This window comes from Littorina saxatilis, linkage group LG8, assembly GCF_037325665.1.
Source record: "Littorina saxatilis isolate snail1 linkage group LG8, US_GU_Lsax_2.0, whole genome shotgun sequence".
In the NCBI taxonomy this organism is placed as follows: Eukaryota; Metazoa; Mollusca; class Gastropoda; order Littorinimorpha; family Littorinidae; genus Littorina; species Littorina saxatilis.
In genome coordinates, this window is record NC_090252.1 from 13,361,512 (window position 1) to 13,377,737 (window position 16,226).

At 38.3% G+C, this 16,226-nt stretch overlaps 1 long non-coding RNA gene across 1 annotated transcript; it reads left to right on the forward strand.

Moving 5' to 3' along the window:
* The first annotated feature begins 529 nt into the window (after positions 1 to 529).
* LOC138972828 (uncharacterized) lies at positions 530 to 12,985 on the forward strand. Its single transcript, XR_011457772.1, has 4 exons — positions 530 to 648; positions 5,494 to 5,586; positions 6,015 to 6,096; positions 10,641 to 12,985. It is a non-coding gene; the product is annotated as an uncharacterized lncRNA (long non-coding RNA).
* The last annotated feature ends 3,241 nt before the right edge of the window (positions 12,986 to 16,226 follow it).

A 16,226-nucleotide genomic window follows, 5' to 3' on the forward strand; every position in this document is an offset into this window, starting at 1 on the left:
AGGCCATCGGAACAAGGCTGAAGTTTGAATCCAATCAGACAAGCCAGGCCATCGGAACAAGGCTGAAGTTTGAATCTCATCAGACAAGCCAGGCCATCGGAACAAGGCTGAAGTTTGAATCTCATCAGACAAGCCAGGCCATCGGAACAAGGCTGAAGTTTGAATCCAATCAGACAAGCCAGGCCATCGGAACAAGGCTGAAGTTTGAATCCAATCAGACAAGCCAGGCCATCGGAACAAGGCTGAAGTTTGAATCTCATCAGACAAGCCAGGCCATCGGAACAAGGCTGAAGTTTGAATCTCATCAGACAAGCCAGGCCATCGGAACAAGGCTGAAGTTTGAATCCAATCAGACAAGCCAGGCCATCGGAACAAGGCTGAAGTTTGAATCTCATCAGACAAGCCAGGCCATCGGAACAAGGCTGAAGTTTGAATCTCATCAGACAAGCCAGGCCATCGGAACAAGGCTGAAGTTTGAATCTCATCAGACAAGCCAGGCCATCGGAACAAGGCTGAAGTTTGAATCTCATCAGACAAGCCAGGCCATCGGAACAAGGCTGAAGTTTGAATCTCATCAGACAAGCCAAGCCATCGGAACAAGACGGAAGTTTCAACCTATTCGGACAAATCAAATCATCGGCCGTACAGGTGAGTATCAACTCTAACTGGTACCTTGGTCATATGACTGTATTAACACATTTTCGGTAGACATGTAAAGTCATGAATGCTTGTTTAACACAAGTGACGAATCAATCATTTGTCTGGAGAAATGTGAAGTCAATAATGCATTTGTTAACACAAGTGACGAATCAATCGTTTTTCTGTAGACATGTGAAGTCATTTATGCTTGTTTAACACAAGTGACGAATTCTATGACGAGTTTAAACAGGTTTTTTCAGAATCATTGCACAACATCGGAACAAAATACTATCTGTAACATTCTACAAACTTACTCGCAGTACGTCTTGAAAGTAAGGAAAATATTGTGAAAGCTATAAAGCAGTCCGCCAAATCATTGCTAAAATATTGTGAAAGTTATAAAGCAGTCCAGGGACCACAAAGTCATTGCACAAAATAGTGTGAAAGGTATAAAGCAGTCCAGGGACCACCAAGTCATTTCACAAAGCATTGTGAAAGTATAAAGCAGTCCAGGGACCACCAAGTCATTGCTAAAATATTGTGAAAGTTATAAAGCAGTCCACTTAGTCATTGCTAAAATATTGTGAAAGTTATAAAGCCGTCTGCCAAGTCATTTCTAAAATATTGTGAAAGTTATAAAGCAGTCTGCCAAGTAATTGCTAAATTATTGTGAAAGTTATAAAGCAGTCCACCAGGTCATTGCTAAATTATTGTGAAAGTTATAAAGCAGTCTGCCAAGTCATTGCTAAAATATTGTGAAAGTTATAAAGCAGTCTGCCAAGTAATTGCTAAACTATTGTGAAAGTTATAAAGCAGTCCACCAGGTCATTCCTAAAATATTGTGAACGTTATAAAGCAGTCTGCCAAGTCATTGCTAAAATACTGAGACAGTTATAAAACAGTCCACCAGGTCATTCCTAAAATAGTGTGAAAGTTATAAAGCAGTCTGCCAAGTCATTGCTAAAATATTGTGAAAGCTATAAAGCAGTCCACCAGGTCATTCCTAAAATATTGCGAACGTTATAAAGCAGTCTGCCAAGTCATTGCTAAAATATTGTGAAAGTTATAACGCAGTCCACCAGGTCATTCCTAAAATATTGTGAAAGTTATAAAGCAGTCTGCCAAGTCATTGCTAAAATATTGTGAAAGTTATAAAGCAGTCCACCAGGTGATGTCTAAAATATTGTGAAAGTTATAAAGCAGTCTGCCAAGTAATTGCTAAACTATTGTGAACGTTATAAAGCAGTCTGCCAAGTCATTGCTAAAATATTGCGAAAGTTATAAAGCAGTCCACCAGGTCATTCCTAAAATATTGTGAAAGTTATAAAGCAGTCTACCAGGTCATTCCTAAAATATTGTGAAAGTTATAAAGCAGTCTGCCAAGTAATTGCTAAACTATTGTGAAAGTTATAAATCCGGCCTAAAGTCTTTTCATGCGCAAACAAACATACATAAATACATACATAAATAAATAAATACCTTTCCCCTACCCTACCTACCCGGTTTTGTATAAGTAATGCTAACAATTGGTTTAGGTAAAAAAAAACTAAAAAACTTTAAAGGCATATGTACTCGATGACTATACACGCTAATTGCTTTACCAACAGCTGGAGACATGCTAAATTAAGTTCCCTGCAAAATATTGTGGTCTAGGACCCCTTCAATGTTGAGATATGTTAATTTTCATTTTGATCTGGATCGTCCTATTTATAGATTTGGCAACACATGTAACGTTGATGCAAGGGAACTAACACCGCGGCTTTGTTGACATCCTCACTTTTTCAGAGGCTAGAACAAGCTGTAATGCATGTATTATGGTCCGCGCATGGTGACATATCGTCATTATATGGTCTTATGGTGCGTTTGACATCGATTATGGGCAACCTACACTTTGTAAACACGGGAGCGCGTACATATGCCTTTAAATTAAATTTATTTATTTTCTAAAAACTAAGCTTTGGTTTTGTAAGGCCTGTCTTACACTGTGCCGAATATCCTTGCGAATATGAACATGTTGTAGTCCGCAAAAAAAGAGACGAATGGACAGGAACAAATATTGAAAATTCGAAGCCTTACCGATCATTGTGAATGCATACACATCCATATACGAATGTCTTGCGGATGTATTACGAACGTTGCGAGTGACCTTGCGAGTGTTGCGAGTATTTTACGAATAAAGCGATTATGCAATTCGCATTGTTCGTAATACTGCTCTTACACTGTGCTGACTTTCCGTTGCGAATAGAATTCACCAATAATTCGTAATGATCGGGACATGGTCGCAAGACATTCGTAAATGTTCTTAGCCATTCGCCACCATTCGTCTCTTGTTGCGAATATTAGCAACATGCTCCTAATATTCGCAAGGAATGCATATTCTTCAGTATTCGCAAGCCATTCGTAATCATTCGTAGAGCTCGCAAAACGTTCGCAATGATCGGTACACATTCGCAAGCACTCGCAACTATTCGTAAGACATTCGCAAGAAATGAATATGTGAACATGTTGTATTTGGCAAAAAAATAGACTAATGGACAGGAAAAATACTGACCATTCGAAGCCTTACGAATCCTTGCGAATGTCTTACGAATGGCTGCGAGTGCTTGCGAATGTCTACTGATCATTGCGAATGCATACTAATCTATATTCGCAAGGATATTTGGCACAGTGAAAGACAGGCATAACGAATGTTTGCGAATGCCTTGCGAGCCTGACGAATATATTGCGATGATTACGAATGTCTTGCAAAATCTTACAAGTACGTTGCAAGAAAGTTAAGAATATGGCTTCTTTGCGAATATTAGGAACATGTTGCTATGTTCAAAACAAGAGACGAGTGGTGGCGAATGGTTAAGAACATTTACGAATGTCTTGCGACCATGTCCCGATCATTGTGATTTATTGGAAAATTATATTCGCAAGGACAATTCGGCACAGTGTAAGAGTAGCTTTACGAACATCTGGCCTTAAGTTTTTTCATGCTCAAAAAAAACAACAACGATTCCAAAAACATATACATATGTTATATTCGGATTAAGAACAAGCTTTCAAAATTAAAAATATAAAAATTGTGATCAAAATCAAATTTTCGAAATCGATTTAAAAACAATTTCATTGTATTCCTTGTCGGTTCATGATTCCAAAAACATATACAGTCAATTCCGGTTAATCGGCCATCCGGATAATCGACCAATTCCGGATAATCGGCCAATTTTCCCTGGGACCGAATCTTTTCTTCATAGGTATGTGTTAAAATGTTCGGTTAATCGGCCACCACGAAAACTTTGCACATCGGCTAAACGGCCACCTCACACTTTTCATGTTTTTTTGTGAGTGGTTCCATGATCATTACTCACATGACAGCACAAAGGTCTGCCAGTGAGTTTACTGAGTTTACACACTGTGATCGAAACAACTGACAGTCAAACACTGACTTGCTTGTGCCGAAAACCTCTTTGCACAAACCATGGCGACGAAAAGGAAAGACTACAGCGTCTTGGAAAAACTTTAATTCTTGGACAAAGTGAAAGGATATCCGCCTAACACATCAACATTGCAGCTTGCAAATCAGTTAGGGGTCCCAAGAAAAACCCTTTGTCGATGGATTAACGACGAGGATCATCTCAGGAGTGAAGCTGTAGGTGGACGCTTGTCTGTCTCAAAGAAAAGGAAAAGAGGAGGAAAAGACGATGAAGTGGACGAGGCATTGGTTGATTGGTTCAATATGCCCTGGAAAATGCCTTTGGGGAAGAAGAACTGCATTGCGTGGACGTTGTCTGTGCTGCAGTGAGGAAACGTGTCAGTGCCAAACAGAAGCTGACGACACTGGACACATTTGGAGACATGTAGAGCACGTATGCCAATGCACGAAATTTCCGCTTTCCGCTACCATTAGTAACTTCCAAGATCGAACATTTTTGTTCTGAGGAACTTCCCGATGCGATGTTCGGATAATCGGCCACTTCGGATAATCGGCCATAATTCAGTCAGTCCCAAAAGTGGCCGATTAACCGGAGTCGACTGTAGATATGATATGTTTGGATTAAAAACACGCTCAGAAAGTTAAAACGAAGAGAGGTACAGAAAAGCGTGATATGCAGCACAGCGAAACCACTACCGCGCTAAACAGTCTCGCCAGTTTCACTGCGTTTGGCACGAGCGGCGGACTACGGTCATTGTGAAAAAATGCAGTGCAGTTTATTCTGTGAGTTCCACAGCTTGACTAAATGTAGTAATGTCGCCTTACGCGACTTGTTCTTACTACATGAATTCGTGAGAAAGAAAGAAATGCAAATTAACCCTGTCATGAACATTTGCGGTTTATCAAATTATTCAATTTTTTTTTCTGAACTTGACAAAACCAAATTGGGTGTTATCTTTGCTCAATGCTATACAGGTATCTACAACATGGTTAGTCTGAAAACAACTCAAAACGACCAAGTCGTGAATAGAATCACTATTCATAATAGATGTACAACAGTAAGTCGCGATATAACCTTCGTGTTTGAAAACGACGTTAAACACCAAATAAAGTAAGAAAGAACAGTAAGTGGTGTTCCTTGTCACTTGTTTCTAATCACTATGAAGACGTAATAACTCCGTGATTGGGTTTAACCCCCCCACACCCCACCCCCCACACACACACACACACACACACACACACACACACACACGCACGCACGCACACACACACACACACATACACACACACACACACACACACACACACACACACACACACACACACACACACACACACACACACCACACGATTGTAACGTTGTACTTTCCACAGAAACATGTACAGGTGTTTGTGTACAGTGTGTGATCTTGGATTGTTTTACTGTGTTTCAGTTGACCAGAAGGCATACACTTCAGCAATGACAATGAACCGACCCTTGGTACTTTTGGCGGGGTTCTGTTTGGTACTTCTAATGGCACTTTATGGTAAGGTCATCTGCAAGAACAAACAAGTCGTGTATGGCGAAATGACTACATTTAGTCAAGCCGTCGAATTAACAGAATGAAACTGAACGCACAGCATTGTTTTACTAATGCAATACAGCTTCGTCAATTCCCGCGAGAAGGAAATTGCTGTTTTCACGTGTAAAACGAAGTATTGCGCTAAGCAAGAAAGAGCACTTTTCTCTATTCTTTTTAACCTGTTAAGCTTTGTTTTTGAAAACCACATTATCATATCTATCTGTTTTTGAAATCAGTAAATGATAAAGAATAAAATAAAGTAATATTTAAATCGATTTCTTAAATTTTAATTGTGGTACTATTCTATGTTCGTTAATTGTGATCACATTATGAGATTGAACATGACATATGTATATGTGTGATTGTGGTGACTGTTGCTGGTTTGTAAACAGGAGCACACGCTAGACCCGAGTCTGACCTGTCAAAGCGTGGTTCAGCCTTAAAAGCAAGACTTCAGACCAATCCCTTGAGCAGGTAAGATGTCTGTCTGTCTGTCTGTCTGTCTGTCTGTCTGTCTGTCTGTCTGTCTGTCTGTCTGTCTGTCTGTCTGTCTGATTTGTCTGTCTGTCTCTCTGTCTGTCTGTTTGTCTGATTTGTCTGTCTGTCTGCCTGTCTGTCTGTCTGTCTGTCTGTCTGTATCTCTCTCTCTCTGTCTCTCTCACTCTCTGTCTGTCTGTCTGTCTGTCTGTCTGTCTCTCTCTCTCTCTCTATCTATCTCTCTCTCTCTCTCTCTCTGTCTGTCTCTCTCCCTCTCACTCTCTCTCTCTCTCTCTCTCTCTCTCTAATTAATGATTTACCATTACACCTCAAACAAGAACATGCTGTACTTGATCTTTTTTGCGGATGACTCAACACTTCACAGCAGTAATACAGATATAAATCTCATAAGAAAAGTACTCCAAGAAAGTATAGCAAATATTAATGATTGGTGTAATTGTAACAGAATGGCACTGCATCCTAAGAAAACAAAAAGCATGTTAATAAGCACAAGACAAAAACACCAGCGACAGCCTCTGAGCCTTGATCTTATGCATGGTACAGTTAGCATTGCTCAAGTCTATCAACACCGTGTGTTTGGAGTTGTAATTGATGATGAACTTAACTGGCGCTCTCACATTGATACAGTTTATAAACGAGTTTCTAGGAACCTTTTCTTACTTAACAAGCTCTGGTGCGTTGTTTCTGTGGATGCCCTCAAAATGTTTTTTCCACGCACACTGTATCTCTCACATTTGCTATGCATCTACTGTCTGGTGCAATGCCAGTGGTGTTCATATAACGAAAATAAACACACTTCACAAGAGAGGTGTACAGTTATTAAACCGAGATCCTAATATGACTACTCAAGAAAAATACACTCAACTGAACATTCTTCCGCTACACCAGCAGTTATTTTTAAATGCTAGTGTCTTCATGTTCAAAATGTACAACCATGAAACACTTTCATACATCCAAGACCTGTTTGAGCGTCCTCCTGGTAGAGCGAGGCTTTTGAATTATACGCTACCGCTCCCACGCATTGATTTGTATAAATCTAGTTTATCCCCGAGTACGCAGTAGGAGGGTCCAGCAGACTTTAATTGTGTGTCTGTCTGTCTGTCTGTCTGTCTGTCTGTGTGTCTGTCTCGACTTAACAGCTTATTGCTGGGAAACTACTGGGCGCAGTTCGTTCAAAAGTTGATACACTAACTTGATAATAGGTCCAATTTATCGTATACAAACTTCATAATGTTACCTGGGACCTAAATGCCAAATAATCCACAAAAACGACTCTTAACGGCGGGCGCAATTCGCGGTGGGAGTAGAACTGCCGTGCAGCTAATGGAACAGCCAGCTAGCTGGTGCAAATCAAGTCCGCCTATGACCAAAGTGATCCGGGTTCGATTCCCGGCGTGGGCGGTCTTTTTTTTTTTTAATTCTTGTTTATTATTGTTTATTATGAACGTTTTAATGTTTTTATTTTACTCTAATATTTTTTTTAATTGTGTAAAATAAATAAATAATCATTGTTATTTTTTTTTTTTTAAATCCAAGTGATCCAAGTGATTCCCGGCATGGGCGGTCTATTTTTTTTTTTAAAATTCTTGTTTACTATTGTTTATTATGAACGTTTTAATGTTTTATTTTACTCTAATAATTTTTTAATTGTGTAAAATAAATAAATAATTTTTTTTTTAATCCACGTGCACAAGACAAACACTTTCATACTGTGCCAAAGTGATCCGGGTTCGATTCTCGGCATGGGCGGTCTATTTTTTTTAATTTTTTTTTTTAATTCTTGTTGACTATTGTTTATTATGAAAGTTTCAATGTTTTATTTTACTCTAATATTTTTTTTAATTGTGTAAAATAAATAAATATATATATTTTTTTTTAAATCCAAGTGATCCGGGTTCGATTCCCGGCATGGGCGGTCTATTTTTTTTTTTTTTTAATTCTTGTTTATTATGAACGTTTTAATGTTTTATTTTACTCCAATAATTGTTTTCATTGTGTAAAATAAATAAATATTTTTTTTTTAATCCACGTGCACAAGACAAACACTTTCATACTGTGCCAAAGTGATCCGGGTTCGATTCTCGGCATGGGCGGTCTATTTTATTTTTTTTTTTTTTTAATTCTTGTTGACTATTTTTTTTTTTTTTTTTTTTTTTACACTCAAAAATTGCTTTAATCACCCCTTGCATTTTTCAAAACTTAATAAAAGCCAATTGAAGGTTTAGCAATAGTCTAGGAGACGTAAACTGGCCTTCAAATTTGCAGTTTTCCTGAGAAAAAAATTAACATTTCGCAATCCACACATATAAACAAATTTGAACAAAATAAGGTCGTAAAATATGCCTATTTGCATTTGTGTCAGTCTTCAAACCACTCTGGTTGAAAACCGTGAACATCTATTTGAAATAAAGAAAATGTTTCTCTATTCCAAGGCCTCCAAACGAGTCTGAATAAAAAATATAGGTCAACGTTGTGTGTTCACCTGTGCCGTACTGCCTGTGTCGTGCAGTGATTCCCGGCATGGGCGGTCTAATTTTTTTTTTAATTCTTGTTTACTATTGTTTATTATGAACGTTTTAATGTTTTATTTTACTCTAATAATTTTTTAATTGTGTAAAATAAATAAAAAAATGTTTTTTTTTAATCCACGTGCACAAGACAAACACTTTCATACTGTGCCAAAGTGATCCGGGTTCGATTCTCGGCATGGGCGGTCTATTTTTTTTTTTTTTTTTTTTTAATTCTTGTTGACTATTGTTTATTATGAAAGTTTCAATGTTTTATTTTACTCTAATATTTTTTTTAATTGTGTAAAATAAATAAATATATATATATTTTTTTTTTAAATCCAAGTGATCCGGGTTCGATTCCCGGCATGGGCGGTCTATTTTTTTTTTTTTTTTTTTAATTCTTGTTTATTATGAACGTTTTAATGTTTTATTTTACTCTAATAATTTTTTTAATTGTGTAAAATAAATATATTTTTTTTTAATCCACGTGCACAAGACAAACACTTTCATACTGTGCCAAAGTGATCCGGGTTCGATTCTCGGCATGGGCGGTCTATTTTTTTTTAATTTTTTTTTTAAATTCTTGTTTACTATTGTTTATTATGAAAGTTTCAATGTTTTATTTTACTCTAATATTTTTTTAATTGTGTAAAATAAATAAATATATATATATTTTTTTTTAAATCCAAGTGATCCGGGTTCGATTCCCGGCATGGGCGGTCTATTTTCTTTTTTTTTAATTCTTGTTTATTATGAACGTTTTAATGTTTTATTTTACTCTAATAATTTTTTTAATTATGTAAAATAAATATATATATTTTTTTTTAAATCCACGTGCACAAGACACAAACTTTCATACTGGGGGAGCAAGCCAGTCTGAAGAGTACTCGGGTCCAGCGCCAGCGGTTTTTTTATCCTACTGGGGATCGCTTGTGTGGAATTTACTTCCAATGTACTGTAAAACATGTCAAACCCTTTCGTCTTTTAAAAAAAATGTTCGAAAATATCTTTGTCAAAAATAATTATCTCCCTACACTTTAAAATCATAACTGTTACTGCATCACATCTTAATCATCATTTTATTAATCTATGAACCACGTTATTATAACTGGTGCTTGTTAGATTTAACCTGATTACAAATTCTTAGTTAATTCGTTATTCGTTTGGCTGTTCAATACATGTTATATAAATATATAATTGAAATGTATAATGTCATGTATGTCTAAGGGACAGGTTGGAAGATTAGGCATTGCCTAAAACCTTTATCCCTTTGTATTAAAGTTTTGAATCTGAATCTGAATCTCTCTCTCTCTCTCTCTCTCTCTGTCTCTCTCTCTCTCTCTCTCTCTCTCTCTCTCTCTCTCTCTCTCTCTCTCTCTCTCTCTCTCTCTCTCTCTCTCTCTCTCTCTCTCTAGTTTACCCCATCTTCTCTATCAGTCTATTACACGTACACACACACGTACACAAACAAATACACACACACACACACACACACACACACACACAGGAACGCACTCACACATGCACACACACACACACACACACCCACACACACACACATATGGACACACACACATACACACACACACACACACGTACACACACACACACTTGCACACACACACACACACACACACACACACACACACACACACACACACACACATAATGACACACACATAAACGGTATGTCTTAATGCTGCATACTTTCAAACAACAGAATCACCGAAAGTACCAGTGAGCAATTTTGTATTGACATCTGCCAAAAAAACGAACTCCAGAAATAACTCTGTCGGGTCTGTGAACGAGTGATAACTCTTGCTTTCGTTGAGGCAAACTTTCCACACGTGCTCCTCGTCCATGAGTTTCAGAAACAACCCTTGCTAGTCATTTGCCATTGATGTCACGTGGCAAAGCTTGTCTCGATATAAGCAAGAGTATTCACTCTGTCACAACACACACAAACTCGACAGAGTTGTTTCCTAACATCGTCAATTCCTTCTCTTCCAGGACGCCCGACAGCGAGTCTATCCATATCGATAGGCGATCATGTCTTTCATATGGGTATAAATGCGAACAAGACGATGACTGCTGCTACAGAGCGTGCAGTCACAGATGCATACACTAATTCTTCTTTCGTCACAGCTGGGAACCCGCTTAATTGTAACCATAAAATTAGGTTCCTAAATTGTGTTGACTTATTTACGCTAGATGAGCAAAAGTTAACTACAATTGCAGCCAAGAAGCATTCACTAAAAAGGTTCTTTTATTTAGTTTGTGTTTGTAATTTAAACTCGCGTGTCACGTAAATATGTCGACCCCCAAAACGGGTGGTCATACCCGTGCTCATTGTACTGGAGGCTACTTTACAACATAAGTTTGTCTCCAACTGAAACTGGTTATTAAAAGCATTCAGATATTCAACCGCACCAGACAACATGTTAAAATCAGCTGAGGCAAACAACGGGAAGTGACCATAACACACGTTTCATGCGGTGTCACATTGTGAAACGTGCGTTTATTTTGTTCTTAATCAAATCAAATTTGTCAGATGGGGTACACGACTACTGCTATCAAGAGCTAATTACTGTATATATCGAAATCTCAACACCAAAGGAATCATTCAAATCTAAAATAAATCTAAACCACAATGAAAATTCCGTGTCACGCCCGAAACGTTCGTTATGGTAACATCATTTGACCAAGTGTGGAAGTTTAACAATTAATTAATGAGTTTGGTCAATAACAAATCTGAACATTCTAATTACAATCCAATTCTAGTACTCGATCCAAAAATGATCTCATCTTATTTGTTAGCATTTTCGTATTCCCATAACATAAAGATATGCTATTTTGGGGTCGAAAACAATTTCAGAAAGTTAAAACGAATTTCCCTCTTTAGCGCTAGTCCTGTTCAAAGCCATATCCTGCCTCGCGGTGAATGTCCAAACAGCTTTTGTTTTACCTTTGGATAAGCTGAAATATGCTTTTTACCTCTGATTTCCTCCTTCTGTGACCAGCAGCAAAGAAGAACCCGTGTACAAGAATCTACTAGCGTTCAGAAACAGTAAGGCATGAACACTGAGATGACCGATCATGACTTATATACTTCTAAAGAATACTACATGGCTTGCTGAGTCGTACCAGATTTACACGATTGTTATTATTATTTAATATTGAACTGCGAGCGAAAGCGAGTTGTTCACTATTAGAAAAAGCAACGAGTGTAAATCTGGTACGAAACAGCAAGCCATGTATTATTCTGGTTGTATCCTACATACGCAAGAGAGACACCAGTGAGATAATAATCGTTCAAATCACACGTGTGTATATCATGTAAATTAGGTCATGTCAAGCAAGTCTGGCAGGGACCTGTTTTTCTACTGCTAATGATGCCAAAGTCACCGAGACAAACGTCATTATAGAAACAAAAATTGTGCTCGCTAATTACCCTCGATGAATCTTTAGAACTAACACGTCACGCCACACTTTCAATGTGACATTTCTTTGCTTTGACGTAATATACCGAGCAACAGAAGAAACGCGAACAATTCTGCAATGTTTGATTGACAAAATCTCAAACAATTATAGAGTTAGGGTTATCAAATCACAAAAGTTTGATAAAGGCATGTTTGCCACAGCTCTTGTGTGATTATTTTGATGCTGCGACTGTTTCAACACACGGGATACATTGATCGGTACAGATTGCACGAGGCTTTAAAAGAGATCGAGGTTCCAAAACAGGCGTCTTCAATTTAGCTGCCTCGACTACAGGGCATGTTTAGTAAAATACACGTAAGTATTGTATGTAGGATAAACACAATACTAATGATATTATTAGCGAGCGCAATTTTTGTTTCTATAACGACGTTTGTCTCGGTGACTTTGGCATCATATAAGTAGAAAAACAGGTTCCTGCCAGACTTGCTTGACATGACCTCATTTACATGATTTACACACGTGTGATTTGAACAATTATTATCTCGCGGGTGTCTCTCTCACGTATGTAGGATGAATTGATATACAAAATGTGCAAGTGATCCTTGATAAGAAGGACCCTGTATTTATATATTATCCAACGCAAACGCCTGAACAGTTATAATATCATTTACAAGCTGTGCCTGTAAACCTTGATAAGGAACTTGTCAAAACTTGTCCAAACTTGTCAAAACGTGTCTAACTTGAAAATCAAAAATTGTTAGAGCATCGAATCCTAATTAATCTGTAGAATGTCTGCATCGCCATGTTTTGAACTGAAGACTGTTCTTCACACTATTTCCTGTTGTCTGGATTAATTGTGCTTGAGTCTCCGCTGATTATGGTTGCATTTAATAAACAAGCAAACATAATAAGAATGTTTTTGTTGTTTCGTTCTTGTGTTTGCTTAATGTTAACATTCAGTTCATGTGTGGGTGTGTGTGTATGTGTGTGTGTGAGTGTGTGTGTGTGTGTATATGTGTGTTATCAACACAAATTAAGTTCTTAAACGTGCACACCGTTGTAGTCACCCACTTGCCTATTTGCAATGGATGTTATTTATTTGTCGAATGTCTGTCTCATTATTTACCTAGAGTATTAATAAAGTAGATGTGTACTGCCGGGCAGTACATACCCCAAGCGAAGTCGTCCATCTGTGTGTACATGATTCTCTCTCTCTCTCTCTCTCTCTCTCTCTCTCTCTCTCTCTCTCTCTCTCTCTCTCTCTCTCTCTCTCTCTCTGTCTTAAAATGTGTCATCGATGACGTGTTTTCATACTTGCTAATGCGGCAGGCTAATCATGACGTCAAATTGAAACTTCTTGAAGTCTCTCAGAAAGGGACATGAAAACCATGTGGGGGTTACTGGTTTGGGCTGAAAAAAAACCCAACTCCACCTAAAATTCAAGCGCCTATGGGGCTGAATTATGCAGCATAAATTGTGAAACATCAGGATATCTCACACTTTCAATTCTGCCATCATGTCAAATCTGACAACAAACCTACCCACAAAATGTCATAAATATCGGTGTAGAATTGAGACTTAACGGTTTTTAACTGCCAAAAATAAGTTTTTTTGACTGGAATAGTTTGTCTTGAAATTCAGTTTGGGACAACGGACCCACCCACTAAATTTCATAAAGATAGGTGAAAATTTAAATGTAACGGTTTTTAACTGCCAAAATTATGTTTTTCTTCTGGAAAAGTATGGAGTGAAAATCAGTTGGGGACAACGAACCTACCTACAAAATTTCATAAATATCGATGAAGAATTGAGATATAACGGTTTTTAACTGCCAAAAATAAGGTTTTTTGTCTGGAAAAGTATGTCTTAAAATTCAGTTTGGGACAACGGACCCACCCACTAAATTTCATAAAGATAGGTGAAGAATTGAAATTTAACGTTTTTTAACTGCCAAAATTATGTCTTTCTTCTGGAAAAGTATAGAGTGAAAATCAGTTGGGGACAACGAACCTACCCACACAATTTCATAAATATCGGTGAAGAATTGAAATTTAACGGTTTTTAACTGCCAAAATTATGTTTTTCTTCTGGAAAAGTATGGAGTGAAAATAAGTTGGGGACAACAAACCTACCTTTAAAATTTCATAAGAATCAGTGAAGAAATAGGATTTAACGATTTTTTAACAGCCTTGACACTGAACATTTGATAAATCATTGGTGATGTCATCATAACCCAGTCGTTGTAGTTGTCGTCGTAGTTGTTGGTGTTGTTGTTGTCATGTTCGTTGTCGTGATTGTTGTTGTTCTCGTGTTGTTGTTTTTGTTGTTGTTGTTGTTGTTGTTGTCGTCGTCGTCGTCGATGTCATTTGTTGTTGTTGTTGTTATCGTCGTCGTCGTCGTCATCGTCGTCGTTGTCAGAGGTTATTTCTAAAGATTTCATTGAAATTTCAAACGAAATTGCAAATCTTGTCCCTTCCTCCACCCTGACACCTGCCTCCAAGGCCCTCGTGGCTCCTTCACGGTCAAGAGAACGTTTGACTGTCAAAGTCACAACGTTGTCTATGCGATCGTCTGCCTCTCTTGTCGCCAGATTTATATCGGAGAAACCGCGCGCACCCTTGAGGTGCGTTTCTCCGAGCATCTGGCTGACATCCGTCATTCCCGCAATAGGCCAGTATCCCTTCACTTCACCGCCGCTGGTCACTCACTTGATCATGTCAGAGTCATGGCTCTGTGGCAAGTACGTGGCGACTCCTTCGAGCGCAAACTCAGGGAGTCCCACATCATATCATCCCTTGGCACTACCTGCCCCGATGGAATTAACATTCGCCGTTAATTCATTCATCTCAACCTTCCCCCCGCTGTTCCACCTTGTGTGTATGTGTGTGTGTGTGTGTGTGTGTGTGTGTGTGTGTGTGTGTGTGTGTGTCCGCACGGGTACGCGAGTCTCCTCTTTCGTTCCCTTTCACGCACCCCCCCCCCCCCCCACATTTTGTTTGGTCTACAGACCTCAAAACTGCCGCTTTTCATTCTCCTCGAGTAGCTTCCCTTGCTTCTCTGTCTTTGTCATTTGTCGGTTTGTGCAGTGCAGTTGTTTTGTCAGTTGTTCTCCTCTTTATTTGTTCTATCGTCTTTCTTCTTCTTTTTTGTGTGTGTACTTTTGTGTTTTTGTGCCTGAAGAAGACCCTTAGGTCGAAACGTCGCCGTTACTCGTTCCGTGTTCGTCATTTTAACGTGAGTACATTGCTTTTTGGTCTCTTTATTATTTCATTGATAGTCTTTGTTCTCGTCACCAAGACTTGCTAAGAACAAGCTTGGAACAGGAAGAGTTCCAAGAACAAGATTAGAACAACTCATTACATCATTACCAGTACGTCATTTGTATTTAGAACACACTTTAGAAAAAAACTCTTCAGCTACAAACCAGTCACCCTCACATGTCGGAGGTGTTTGTCTAAACCACTTACTGAAATGTTTTGAGGTTTAATGACCATACACATGTTGAACCGGTGAGTGTCTTCCGCTGCTTAATTCGCAAATAACTGTTTTATTAAAGTCCGCTTGAAACGCTCAAAGATGAAATTCCATGTTAAAAAGTGACAAAAGTTTCACATTTTCCCGTTGTAACAGCTTCCGATGATATTATATGAAAATTCTGATCCTCTGAGAGGATTCCCCGAAACAAAATCAGTTTGTACGCCTAATTTTAATAGAATTGTCCAAACAGTGTCGCTAATATTGTGCTAAAAGATGAATTCTAGAACAATGTTCACAGACAGACACCACTTGGCAAAAAATTTTTCAGTGCTGGGAGATGAAAAAAAAAACTACCTCGCTACGCGCGGGCTCCGCCCGCGCTCCGCTTGGATGAAATCAGTTAAGAGAATATATTCTCGTTGTCATCTACTATAAATTATAATGATCTAAACAACTGACAATGCATGTCACAAAATGGTACCCATTTCTGGAAAATAGCCCACACGTGAACGTGCTTGCCTAAAAATGACTTGCCGCATGTGTGCACTAACATAAAAAATGAACTCAAGTAAAAACCAATTTCTTGCTGACAGATAAAAATAAATAATCAGTTGTTTGTTTGTTTGCTTAACGCCCAGCCGACCACAAAGGGCCATATCAGGGCGGTGCTGCTTTGAC